This window comes from Ptychodera flava, chromosome 8 (genome assembly GCF_041260155.1).
Source record: "Ptychodera flava strain L36383 chromosome 8, AS_Pfla_20210202, whole genome shotgun sequence".
In the NCBI taxonomy this organism is placed as follows: Eukaryota; Metazoa; Hemichordata; class Enteropneusta; family Ptychoderidae; genus Ptychodera; species Ptychodera flava.
In genome coordinates this window covers 37,409,022-37,422,567 of record NC_091935.1, presented here as the reverse complement: position 1 = coordinate 37,422,567, position 13,546 = coordinate 37,409,022, and the positions used below count along the sequence as shown (strand labels likewise).

General features: G+C 38.3%; 1 long non-coding RNA gene across 1 annotated transcript; it reads right to left on the bottom strand.

Annotated features, from left to right (window-relative positions):
* Nucleotides 1-8,462: 8,462 nt before the first annotated feature.
* On the bottom strand, nt 8,463-11,502 carry LOC139139239 (uncharacterized). Its single transcript, XR_011553758.1, has 4 exons — nt 11,429-11,502; nt 10,154-10,246; nt 9,457-9,594; nt 8,463-8,672 (listed from the first exon to the last, which is right to left on the bottom strand). It is a non-coding gene; the product is annotated as an uncharacterized lncRNA (long non-coding RNA).
* Nucleotides 11,503-13,546: the final 2,044 nt, after the last annotated feature.

The window sequence follows — 13,546 nt, the reverse complement described above, 5'->3', positions numbered from 1 at the left end:
TAAATATTGACTTGTAGGCTGCAATAAGCTGTTTCAGAAACACTAATACTCTCTGTACAACTACAAGCCAAAGTATAAATGAATTTACACGTTTCAGCTTTTGTCTCATTAAGTTTGTAATGCCAATTGCATTTCACGTAGTTGATAGAATTATGTATTGTGAAATGGGATTTTTCTCATCGTATTGATTGGAATCTTGAACACAAATAATTATTAGTACAGCATTAAAAATATTTTTATAAACTCCGTGGTCTCGATCAGAAATTGTGTCATTATAGATAATGGATTGTGACACCCAGGGGGCCGGGAGGGTCAATGTTTTTGCGAATAAAACTTTGGGAGGGTCACTATTTTAGTGCGAACACTGTTGAAGGGTCACTATTTGCGCAGTGAGGTTTTGAAAAACATCACTCCCTTCCCCTCCCCTGGCAAATGCAACACAAAGCCTATCTCAAAAGCAACGGACACACACGGGGAAGAAATAGTCCAGTTAGAATGATTCAGGTATCTTGCCCTAAAGGCATATATGCCAAGCGAAGATGTAAAAGTGTCTTCATAATAGAAATTAGGGTGAAAGAAAGGAAGTGTAATTCTATACCTATGACGCCTCTCTTGACATTTTAAAAGTCCAACAGCTCGAACATCTGGAACGCCTTACGTTTCAAATCATATACTAACTATAGTATTCAAACCTCATGAAAATGGGTAGAATGCTTTAAATTTTTACATCCTCTCTGGCTTGTCGTGATTCTACAATATTTGTTCAGTCCACGCATTACGAGTCGCCCATATTGGAAAATAAAATGCAGTGAATCCGGGTTTAAAACTGAATGGGTCAGATATCAGGAAACATATCATGTATCCCATTATTGGCTTTTGCTGACATGGATTTTTAATTATTAGAGTTCTCAAAGACTGTTAATGACTTCGTCATTGTCATAAATATTCGATCGGCAGAGAATTAAAAGCACACTTTAACAGGTGACATTGAATTTCTCCTGAATAGTTGGTATTTCAGGTTCTAATTTAATCACAATATCATTACATTAAGCCTTTGACTGCTGTAATTTTTCCCACCCAAATTTTGATGCAATATTTTACCAATTTTTGCAATCTTTTGTGTAAATTGTTTTCATAATTCTAGACCAAATGGATATCACATTTTATCGGCTGCAGTTTTTTAATCAAGATTTTGGCTAAAATCAGAAAAAAATTGACTGTGCTATATTTTATGAAGGTGACAAAAATAGAATGTGGCTCTCCAAGGGTTAACATAGTACAAGTATTACTCCAGGACGAGAAAGTGGAGCGTATAGGAGGTTGGAGTATTGAATATCATGTTGGTATAACGGTATCGTTTTTTGAATATCAAATTCACAAAGGGAATGGGGGTATATATAGTAAATGTCGGGGTGAACTTGAAATGTGACCTTAGAGCGTGTAGGGAATCGGGATGCGTGTGACGTAAATGTTAAAGTTTTCATCAGTCAGATAGTAATCTTGTGATGTATCGATTATTTTGCCTCTGAAATCCGTGACGAGAGCCGCGATTTAGTCATACCCGTGGGAATAGAGGAAGAGAAATGTGTCTGATTTAAGGAAAAACTATGACAAAACATTTCTAAATCTTACTGCCATTGCCTCCTTATATAAAGGGCGACGTAATTACTGTGGAGTAAACTTTGTATTTCCTCGAGTTTCTTCTCACATCTCTTAGAGTTTCCTGATATTGAAGTCCCCGTAGGACTCTCTGTAATAACTAATCAGCTAAATGAAGTAAATTATGGCATGTTTAGAGGCTGAATTAAATATACAAGCAATATTATACCATTCATGCGAAGAATGTACTTAATTTTATAGCATACGAGAGGAATGTATCAAAATACAACTCTCAGGTTTAGCAAAAGTAAACAGTCTACGCTTTGATGAGAATATTTGGTCGTGGACTGTCTCAAATGTTGAATGTCAACAAAAGCCCAGTCTGAAAGCTTGAATAAGCTCATTATCCATATCTGTTTGAATTACACACTTGTTTTTATGAGTGATTTGTAATATCGTAACATTCAGCTATAGGGCATCTAACACTTTTAAGAAATTTGAAAAATACGAAGATCCAATAATCCCAAATTAGTTCCCATCGTTTTACGGCCAATAAAATATGAGGCTTCTCAATGAGCAGTTGAGTGATGTAATTTTATCTGAATCAATTAATCAGACTACGGTTATTTGATCGATGACGTCAATCTTGACATTTTACCATCTGGAAGTTAGGAGTCTGCCTTGCACGGAATATCTTTGAAGAATTGAGTGATAGTCTGCTTTGGGCATACTGGAAGCACTGTTGAATTATACCAAATATTATCTCTACCTGTCTATAAACCTGTTAACCAACCCTCTGTCTGAAAGCTAGCAATCATTGCGATTCCAGGAGCAATGGCATTATATTTATTCTCCATACTTCTGAATACTCATAACTTCCGACAAAATGGCGTTTCATTTCAATAAATCCTGGTACAACGGTGTCAAGTGTACATATTGTGAAGAAAAACCTACATTTAATTAGAGAAACTAACCGACGTGTTACAATCGCCGTTGTTAGAATATGTGTACATTGACAAATTCAATGTTACAGAACCTTTTGGTAGGTATGAAGCCTTGGGTAAGATCTAGTCATCTTTTTGGATAAATCATTGTACTTCATGTATTTCTACGACGAAGAGGCGAAGTCCTATGAATGAAGTGCAGAAACCATCTCTAAAAATTGGATGAATTCTTAAAAATAATGAAGCAATGAAGTCAATGAAGCATACACCAGTCAAATATCACCAAGTCATTCTATGATGAATTTCGTTATGCTGTGACTACCTGCGGGTCACTGACCTCAAGATATTTAGTGAAATAACGTATGAGTGACATCAGTAACTCATTTCTATAAATGTGACTGTACTTCGGGGAGATCTTTTCGAACACAGGGACTCTGAAAGAAGCTGCAGAATAACGTATGGTGTTATTACAGTGGCCCACTATAAACTACACGTGAGTTTGCAATTTTACCTTTTACACTGTTAAAGAACGATTAAGTCAACCAGCCCTTTTCAATACAATCTACGCATCACTTAAGTTGTGAATTATTTACGAGGGAATTTTGGTTCAATAATTAATGAACAAGCACACGTGCAATATAGCGTACGATACTTTAAATCTGGGAAAGTTCATCATTTCCCACTTGATTTAGAACTATGGTGGATTGCGGCTACATGTCACGTGACATGTATCAAGCTTTAACGAGTAGACGAAAATATCGATTGGGCTGATTTAACAGAACACTATTCACTTAAACGGAACTCAAAGGACGCCAGCTCCAGCGAAATGGAGTCTTGTTTAAGACACATCCCACTAGAATGATGGGTTAAAAAACCTGGAGTCTAGAGCAGGCACTGTTGTCAAGAAATATATGTGAACTTTCTGTTTCACTGACTGGGAGACTATAAGATTCATATTTTGTAGCCAGAGGGAACTTTGTAAACGTACCCTGAAACATACAATTACATCAGGCGTGAGGTTCACTGATGGATCTCCCGTTGGCGAGTGAGAAAGCTCGGATGATCGAGCTAATTTGACAAGCATCAGTATATTTGTTAATTTGCAGGTGGGTGGAATCATGTCTATTTCCTGTGCTTCAGGCTGTAAAAATATTCATCATCGCACTATCGTAGAATTTTAACATGTCCTCGTGATGGATAGGGAAGGTTTTGAGAATAAAGCACAATTTTCTTAGTTGCGACACAAATTTTCTGCACCTCACCACAACCAATGTTCCCACTGAGGGCGCACCATGGCACCATCGGTTATACGTGTAAGCGTATTTCACAATGTCCCCTCAGTTCCATCGTACGTCCTGGTAATTTGTCAAAAATTAATCACACAGATTTTACAGTATGTTGGAAAAAATTGTGTCATTTATGAACTCTGCATCACTCCGTATCTGAACGTGCAGTGTAAGTTTCATCAAACTAAGTTGCCGAGTAATGATATATAAATTTTCCTCCCACACCTCAAATATATTTATTATTTCCTAAAACAGTTTAACGACCATCAACGCCATACGATCTTGCACACCATTTTTCAATTTGACTCCATTGGACGAGAGCGCTCTTTCATGTAAGTCTTCTCGTGTGTTTAGCTTAATAAAGCGATGCGGGATAGCTATTACGTTAATGGACTGAACGAATGTTATATCACGGTGTCATTGAGGATTTGACCTATTATATAGTAACACTGCATGAGCACGCATTTCATCAATTGACCTAGAGTGAAAGATCTGTTGCTCGGGGACGCTCTCCACGCTCCCCCTTTATGAGGGAGGAGCGTAGAGAGCGCCCTCGAGCGACGGATATTTCATTTAACAATTGACTCGGCTTCAACTGAAATTGCGAGAGTTTGGATCTAAAGAAATCATGTATCATTTGTACTTGCTTTAGGCTTCACCAGACAATTTTGGATGAAGAAATAGTCAAAATTTTCTGATCGTTTCCAGAAATTGAGACACGCTTCCCGGCGAGGTGATGGTAATAAAACGGACGTCAGAGAAAACAGGCCACAATTGGCAACAACGTTATCGACGACTGAGTGTTCCAGCACTGACGTTCATGTAACAATGGCATCACATAACTTTCCTTCAACTACAGTATCAGTAGCAAAGTTGCCTTCGCCGATGGCAAATGCAATTGGACGAGGAAATAGCTGGTTGACAAATTTCAAACCTTTATTCTGTCGCTTTGCATTTTGTTAATATATCGCCGTAGATATTCTAATAAATCGGCCGGTCGGTGACCTACTGTTACACAGTGTAACCTTGGCAATATGACGACCACACGGTGTGACCCGTCAATAGCCATGAATTGCTGGAAGTATTCCTTACCGGAGCTTAATCAGGAGAAAAATTCTTCCGAGTTAATATCACAACCAACAGGGGACTCTATACAAATTCCAACTTCGCTTCCCTAGGACTGTTTCAACTGAATTCGATGATCATTTTTTCGAATATTGACCTCAAAATAAAATCATTGTGCCACTTTTTTTAAAGATAAAGAGCGAGAGAAATGAATAATAAGATCACATGACTGCATGAATAGAAACAAATATTACATTTCTCTACTACTTTGAAAAATAAACAACTTCACTGTCACTAGAATGTCTTAATCTCTAAACGTAACTTGTATATCTTATGGATCGCATTCAGTTTTCAAATGTTAAGAAAATCCCGAAAAAAATTGAACAATTGAAATTACGCCTTACATTGAAGGTCGTTGCATATCCAACAAGCCGTACACCAATCCTTATTGATGACCCATAACTGGATAGCAAATTCAACAGCTGAGTTCAGCCAAAGATAAAACTTGATTGTTTTGTCTAAGTCTATCCCGTGAATCTCCCTCGCCGCGCTAAATTTAACAGAAAACTCGTCACCGCAAGAATATATCATGAGACGATAAAAACTGCTGAAATCTGGATGCGCTATGCGCAAGGCGTGTTCACCTCCCTTACTCTGAAGGAAAATACAATACTGGCAAGCTTGAATAGAATCTCACAACAGTGAATTTCACGACATGTAAACCTAATTTCAATCGAAACATTCAGACAGTTTTGGCGATTAAATTCATTTATCCACCATTGTTGGCTACTAAATCACATTGCTAAGTGAAATGAGAATCATGATCAGTATAGTTGTCCAGTCGTATGATATTAAGGTAGAATGTGCTAGGGACAGATATTAGGACTCTTAAAAGTTCTTTTCTTATCTACCACTTGTGGGGGGTTCATTTTGAAGCTCTTAAAGTACAGAACATTTTCACCGTCTTAGTTTTTTCGAAAATCGAAAATTGTATTTTCCCCATACAGAATACACAGGGATGGCTTTTAATTCGAATTTTAAATATCAGTAAGTTAATGTCAGGTAATTTGTTTCTCTAGTGCCAAACTTTGCACGGTCACTCCTGATTTTATTCTTGATTTGGTAAGGGAACGGTTGAAAATTTAATTTAGGAAAGTTTGAGCGAAAGTTTAAGTCTTTCACTTTCGAGGCGTGTACTGCCGTGAAACGCCTTTCGCCGTCACTCGTACGACGAATATTACACCAAAGTTATCACTTGGTATCATTTCAATCAATGTGACGGCCATTGCTGATAAATTATCTCTGATGAACGCCTGGGTGTACGATTAGATGTGAAAAACGGCAGTTAGTTCCGCATTATCGATTTAAAATCACCGAAATCGACATATCACTTAATTTATTTCCTTATCTATTTACTCACTCAATTAGGTCCCATTCCAAAAGTATTTGACCATGCGCTGAAATGAAATGAGCTGGATTGTTCAAGCCTGAGTACCAAAAGTTGGTATTTCATGAATAAAGAAAAATAACCTCGCAAGGGTGGCTTTGTCATAGGTGATGAATTCCACTCAATCCTGTATTTTCGAGGTCACCGTTTAAAAGCTATTTGCAAAGTTCGTTTCGCGTTTCTTCTTCTTTATCCCGCCCTTCGGCTAGTCAACCAGATTGAAGGAACTGGATCCCACAGAGGACCAGAATTTCATTTACTTGTATATCTCACGCATATACTTTTGTTTAAATTGAACTACCTCAAGGGGCTTCAAATATCCTCCTCCTATGCTTCCTCGGCATCTCTTCCATTAAACCAGGGAAAATACCATGTGAAACCAGGCAGATATCTAAGAAATCAAAAGAGTGTTGGAAATCGTTCACTTTTGCATATACAGACGGTCATCCCTCTCAAGATTCACTTCGTGGAGGCTTTCACTGCCCGGCACTTGTCCAATTTCATTCGTCGGTGATGGGCTCAAGATTTGCCAGCTACGAAATAAAATGCGCCATATTGCAGTAGAGTCAGTCGAAATGTTTATTAACGTTGCGATATTTTGCTGCCGTGCGACTGGCTATACTTGTCTTGTCATATCAAATACCTGCATTTCATATTGTTTACTAGATACTGTGCATACACATACGGACATACAAACAGGAAATGAGAGAGACAGAGAGACAGAAAAACAGACAGAGAGACAGACAGAGAGCGAAACAGAGAGAGGGAGGAGAGACAGAGACAGTGAGTTTGTTATTTTTATTTTTTCTGCATTCTCAAAGACCTGATGCATTTTTTTCGATATCAAAGTAGAGACCGATACAATCGTTTGTTCGTGATCAAATACCCATTCCAGCTATCATAGTAATCGACGATGATTCAATGGTGAAGCAGGACTCACAAAGAACGCACATTACTCGTTTGCTCGATAGAACCTGTTAAGCAACAAGTCCTTGCATTTTCGACGGCTACATAATCGAGAGCTAGCGCTGGCGATTTTTTTCTGCTGGTACGGATATTCACTGAGCGCAGGAACGGATATTCACTGAGCGCTGGTACGGATATTCACTGAGCGCTGGTACGTGCTGGTACGGATATTCACTGAGCGCTGGTACGGATATTCACTGAGCGCTGGTCTGCTGGTACGGATATTCACTGAGCGCAGGAACACATTCATATTTTGAAGAAGTGTCACACTTAGACCCTTTTAACTAACCTGCCGGGAATCATGAAATAAAATCAAAGAGACCTCGCCCTCGACAAAATCATTTAAACTGCAGTCGGATGATCTAAATTGATTGCATAATGCAAGCAACGCCCGACATTTCATGTCATACGAGCATGGGTGTGGCCCATCATTTATTATCAGCAATCAGAATCTATCCATCATGACCATTGTAATTTTTCACTCGCACTGAAAATATCGATCACTAAAAATGCCACGAAGACATTTCTTGTTATTTACGACAGTTTGGCATACCCTTACTGTGTTTCCTTCGCGATTGCCTTTATGGAACGGGAATTTTCCTTCGTCGCTAGCTAGCCCCGACAGCAATGCTCTGTTGCCATGGATATCAAAAAACTAATTACCGGAGTGTCATAATATAACGCCGGGGCTATTTCTGCTGATGTGAAACTTTGTGGGAACTGCTATTTCCTTTTGGAACGCATTTTGTCTTGGGAAAACATAGTCCCAAACGTATGCACATTTCCCTTAGGCTGGGAATTTTTGACTGTCTTTCTTTCATTTCATAATAATTTGTACCGAATGAAATACAATTACATCACGGCCGATTGCATGGAGCTCGTCAGGTAGATATTGAAGCGACCCTTCAGCACAGGAAGCTGTGCGTAATTTCATTGTAAATTGTCAGTGTACCTCTCTGAAGACATCGATGCCCAAAAACAGAAGCTTCAATAATAGTGCGCAAGCAATTTTCTAAAATATTCGTTTCTGAAATAAGTTAAAAAATCATAAAATCTGCCGATAGGAAACACCGGGAAGCAAGTTCAAAAACAGTTGCCATAGCAAGAGATGTAACCGCCATCGTTTACTAACAAGAAGCAAACCACGCCACAGGATGCGTTTTAACCTTTGGTTTTATTCCGACTAATCTATACATAGTACGTATAATCATAGACAGTAGAGGGGGAAGACCTCTACTGTCTATGGTTAAATCAACAGCTACACCACGAATCCGAAGTAACCCCGTCTAATTAACATATCCGGGTTTGGTCAAAAAGCGATTCCTATATGGTTGTCATCTTCGTCTTCAAATCAGATAGTTGAGGCTGCAGAAAGGAATGCACATGACACTGTTAGAATGGTAAAACATATAATGAGATCCGCGAAGCTGACGGGTTTTTTATGAAATTACGATGCATCACACAACCTTGGACTCGAAAGATGTTTAAGCTTTCTGAAAATAAATGTTGATTTCAAGATTTTGAAATGGTGCTTTTGATCGAACCCTTTCGATTACTTGATGACAGAATATGGAATAACGTTAAAACATTAATTGTACTTGTAAATGAATGAACATTTTTGTTGCATGAGCACTAAGTTAATTACTATAAGAAAATTAGATGATGTCATTGATGATGTCATTGAACTTACAAAATCGTCAACCAAGGATGCAGAAATCGAAATTATCGTTAACGCACTTAAGATGTCTCTTTGTCAATGGGTGAAGATTATGTAAAATTGACCTCGAGCCATAAGTCACGAGCAATGTTTCTTAAAGGAATCGATTGCTTTGGACGAAGCAGGGAAAGCCGTAGGGTGAAATTCCGTCCTGTTTTTACTGAATATTGAGGTCTTTACAATGAATTGGTGAAGTAGGTAATTAGCAATGGCTTTAAAAATCTGCAGGCAGAATGGTGAAACATTACCGCGTGACGTCTGCAGTGCCGCTGAAATGTGTATATTTGCAACGTGGTTGCATGGAGTTGTGGTCGAACTGGGAAAAGATTAAAGAGATGACGTAAATGTATACATTACTTTTTGCGTCATTTAGCTGCCACGCGAGATAAATTACAGAAAAGCCGATGAAATCTTTGTGGAATTTTTTCCTACCTCAGATTTCCACGCCATCAGGCACAACGACGCAAAATTCACTCATGAAGTTGGTGTCATCTTCTCGTGCACAGCATCGCTGGCCTTCGGGGCAATCTTCCAACCGGCCCCTGCACGTATTGTCGTCGGAACAGACCACTGTCACAAAACCGGATCGAAAGAAATATTAATCGCTCACAAGGAAAAAAAATGTCGACCATTAAAAAGTAACACTCGAACACTGAAATGAGCCATATCATTCTAAACTTCCTTTGCCATTTTCACGATGATCATTCGCCATGATCCGGATGATTGAGCTTTCATAGGTGGCTACAATATATACTATTTTGAATGACACAAATCCAATTAGATTGCACGTTTACTGCCCAGGTATGGAATCTGATGTAGATTCTAATTATGACAATCCTCCGTATAGCGCAGAAACATGGCTGGTTTTTGTTTCAATAAACGCTCTTTGAAATCTGATGCTTACTTCATTTATCCAACTAGAGGATATAATCTGCTCTCGGTTTAATGTTGACTGACGATATCACGGTGACGTCACAGCATAGGGATGTAATTGCAACAATTTCCTTGTTGTTGCATATCGCATACACATGTAAAGTTAATAATGTGAAGAAATCTACTCACTATTATGTTAAAAATTGTTTCCGCCATGTGTAATTTTGCTGTAATAATTCTTCACAAATATACATACCTCCACGCTTGTCCATCGCACCAGGGTGTGCATGCGCAGAGATGACCAGAACGATGACAAAAACGAACAAAACCTTACAGTTCATCTTGGATGCTGTCATAGGTCGAATAAAAGATAGACTGAATTATGTCAGCGGTTGAAAACTTCGATACCTTGACATTTGGTGACCCAAAGTGTGAAAGTTTCTTGACCGGAGATCATGTGAACTGTAAAGAACCCCCTTTAGCAAATGCCATGGCTATACACTGTGCATCACAGAACTTCGATAGATCAATTGACGCACGGGATCAGAACGACTCTCATTTCAGAGACGATCGGAATATCGTTAGTCAGTCATCTTACCGAATTCCGTTACTGTTTTTGTAATCTATACATGACGGCAGAAAGGGAAAAGATTACATCTTTACAAGCAAATCCTCGAATATCTCAATTAGAACCAAGGGTTTCCCAACCAATGCTTTAAGCGTGACTGTCAAATGATTGCACATTTAATGGACATTGCACATTTAATCAGAAGACATCCTCACGTGGGAACGGAAAATGAAATTATTTCTGTGTTTAAGGCGAAAAGCATGAAAACTTCTGACAATCACTATCAAAAGTTTCTTTAGACAATGTTGCAAGTCATACCAATTCGTCTTGCACCTATATGCGTACAATTGACGTAATTTTACCAATGGAGAAATCAATCAATTTATCAAATCTAATTCTTTTATACAGTAAATTCCTTGTATACCTTATATACCATACACAACACTAAATGTCGGTGAACATGACAGCGCAGTTAGTTTCACGTGGCTTGACAATTTCGCTGTTCGACATTCCGTTGATATTTAGGATGCATTAAAAGTACTCCATCAACGGAGCATATGGTTTTCTCCGGTTAAGAACTAGCATAGCTAGAAAGTAGTAATTGATTAAACAGAACAAGTTTGTTTAATTTTCATTCACACGCAACGCATCCATCTACCCGTGTGTCCATTCTTTCATCTGTTCATATAATCATTCCATTCACGTGTCAATTCACCATTTGCTCAACCCATCGGTACATCCTCCTGTTAATTCACACTTTGATTATGAAAGCCGTATTTACCATCGAATCATGATGTAAAATTTGTTAAGTTTGTCGATGACAGAACAGCATTAAAATTAAAAAGACTCATCAGTAAATACCTATAGGCTAGCATCACTGACAGTGAAAAGTGCGGCAAAGAAACTAAACGAAAGATTCAATACCACGTTGTCATGCAATTATACCAGTTCAAAAGTACCAACCTTTTTGATTCTGATATGATGATGGCCAACTTTTCGGGTGAATCTGGAAATAAACCGGTAACGGCCGCATTATATATAAAAGTGCGGTATTTGAACAATACATCATTTATTGAATTTAATAAAAGTGAAACAGATGGACAGACATACAAAGCACGAGCATTAAATCCTACAGCAAACTATGATGGAACCAAGATATATATTGACAAATAGTTCTTTCGATTGTTTTTGATGTTAGTGACCTACGGCTGCTATCGAAATGATAACAAAGCCGGCAATAAAGGAAGCTCGAACAAAGGCGAAACACATGGAAGCAAAAGTGATGAATTGACACGCACATTACCCTGAGAAGGTACAAATTTACATTGAAAAAGAGATGGTATGATTCGATGTGATGGATTTAACATATGTGCTGGTACCACCTGTAAATGTATGAATGCCAAAAGTATTATTTATGTATAGAGGTGACAAGAGTCCTTTAGGACTGATCATTTAAAACAATCGAAAAAAACATCAACAACTCATCGAATTGATCGAACAAAAGTCGCTATCCTTTGAAGATCCCATGTGCTTTCAGTTAGGGCAAAATGTTCCAACAGGATATGTATTTTCAATTTTAAGTTATATATCTAATTTAGACAGCTTCTTCCACAACGCTATACCTAGTCTTTCTGCATGCTTGATACACTGAAGGATAGTTTCGTTTAATGCAAAATTGAAACTCAAATACCTTTATTGTCTTTTTAAAAATATCTGAAAAAGCCTAACATGTCAATAAAAACGTTAATTTCCTTTTCCGACTTGTCCAGTTTTCATTGCGAGATGGTACAGAAAATTAGACTTTGCATAATATTCACGCATGCGCGATGCCCCCTGCTTTGCCATTACGTCGCCTTCGCGTCACCCAGGCATATTTATTATTTGCGCGCTAGGTTTTATGTTCCAAATATCGTCAAAGGAGGAAGAATATGGCTAGTAGGCATCCTAGTATTCTATTGCGCGTACGCTAAAATTGTCCCCAGGGTCAAAAACAGCTCATCATTAAACCCGTCGCCTGTGTCCGACAATGTGACATACGCGGACTTTGAGTACATGATGACATTGTTTCAGAAGCATTTGATGCGGTACAGCATATTTGGTATGATTAATAAAGATAGTCTTAATCAGAAACAATTGTGAAGGAGAGTTCCACATTGTTCTTACTTTGCAGATATTTAAAAAATATACCAATTTTATAAACATGGGCCAGCGACAATCGGGGAGACTCTAAATGAATGTAAACATAACATTTGGGACCATGTTTTGACAATAGCATGTCCACAAGTGAATGGATATACTGAAAACAGTAGCTGGTAAATGTCAAAGAGACATTCACAATGCACACTATTCGTTCAGTGTAACAAGTGCCAAAATTTTGTGGTGTATGAGCAGATTTGGTTGAAGTCGGTGATTATGTGAAATGAAGACATTTCCTCAGGTTACAGTGGATCGATGATGTTTTTTGTGTGAAAGGTTTTGAGTGAGATAATCGCAGTATGATCAGAACTGCTGTCCTCGAATCTGAGTTTTGCGGAGCATTTGCGCACGCGTGGAGTGAATGCGCTCGGCAGTAGGTTTCGCCACGAATACAGGCAGGGCTCGAAATTAACTTTTTCCCCTGGTAGTCCGATTGGGCTACCATTTTCTGAAGTTGGTAGCCCAACGACAAGGTCTGGTAGCCCATGCATGAATGAAGAGGTTTCTTTTTGTAAAGGATATTTTTATTTATATATAGACAATGAACGATTTATTTTGCCTGATTCTATCCAGGAAGTGAATTTTCTAGTCATTTGACATCAATACCTGCAGATCATAGCCTTAGGAGAACGGTATACCATGTGCAGTGGGCAACGATGACGCCTCAAAGTTTCACCAATTATTCACACATACGCAGAGCTTTAATATATGCAAATTTTGATGTTCGCAATGACAACGACTTTTCTTGAACTTTTAAGTAACTTTAAGTAGAGCAGTCTCTATACTGTGAAACTTTCTATGTTTAGAGTACAAAGATTCCAGTAGCAACTTGGAAGTGAGGAGAGACAGTGTTTTCCATTATTTTATGAAAAATAACAAATCTCA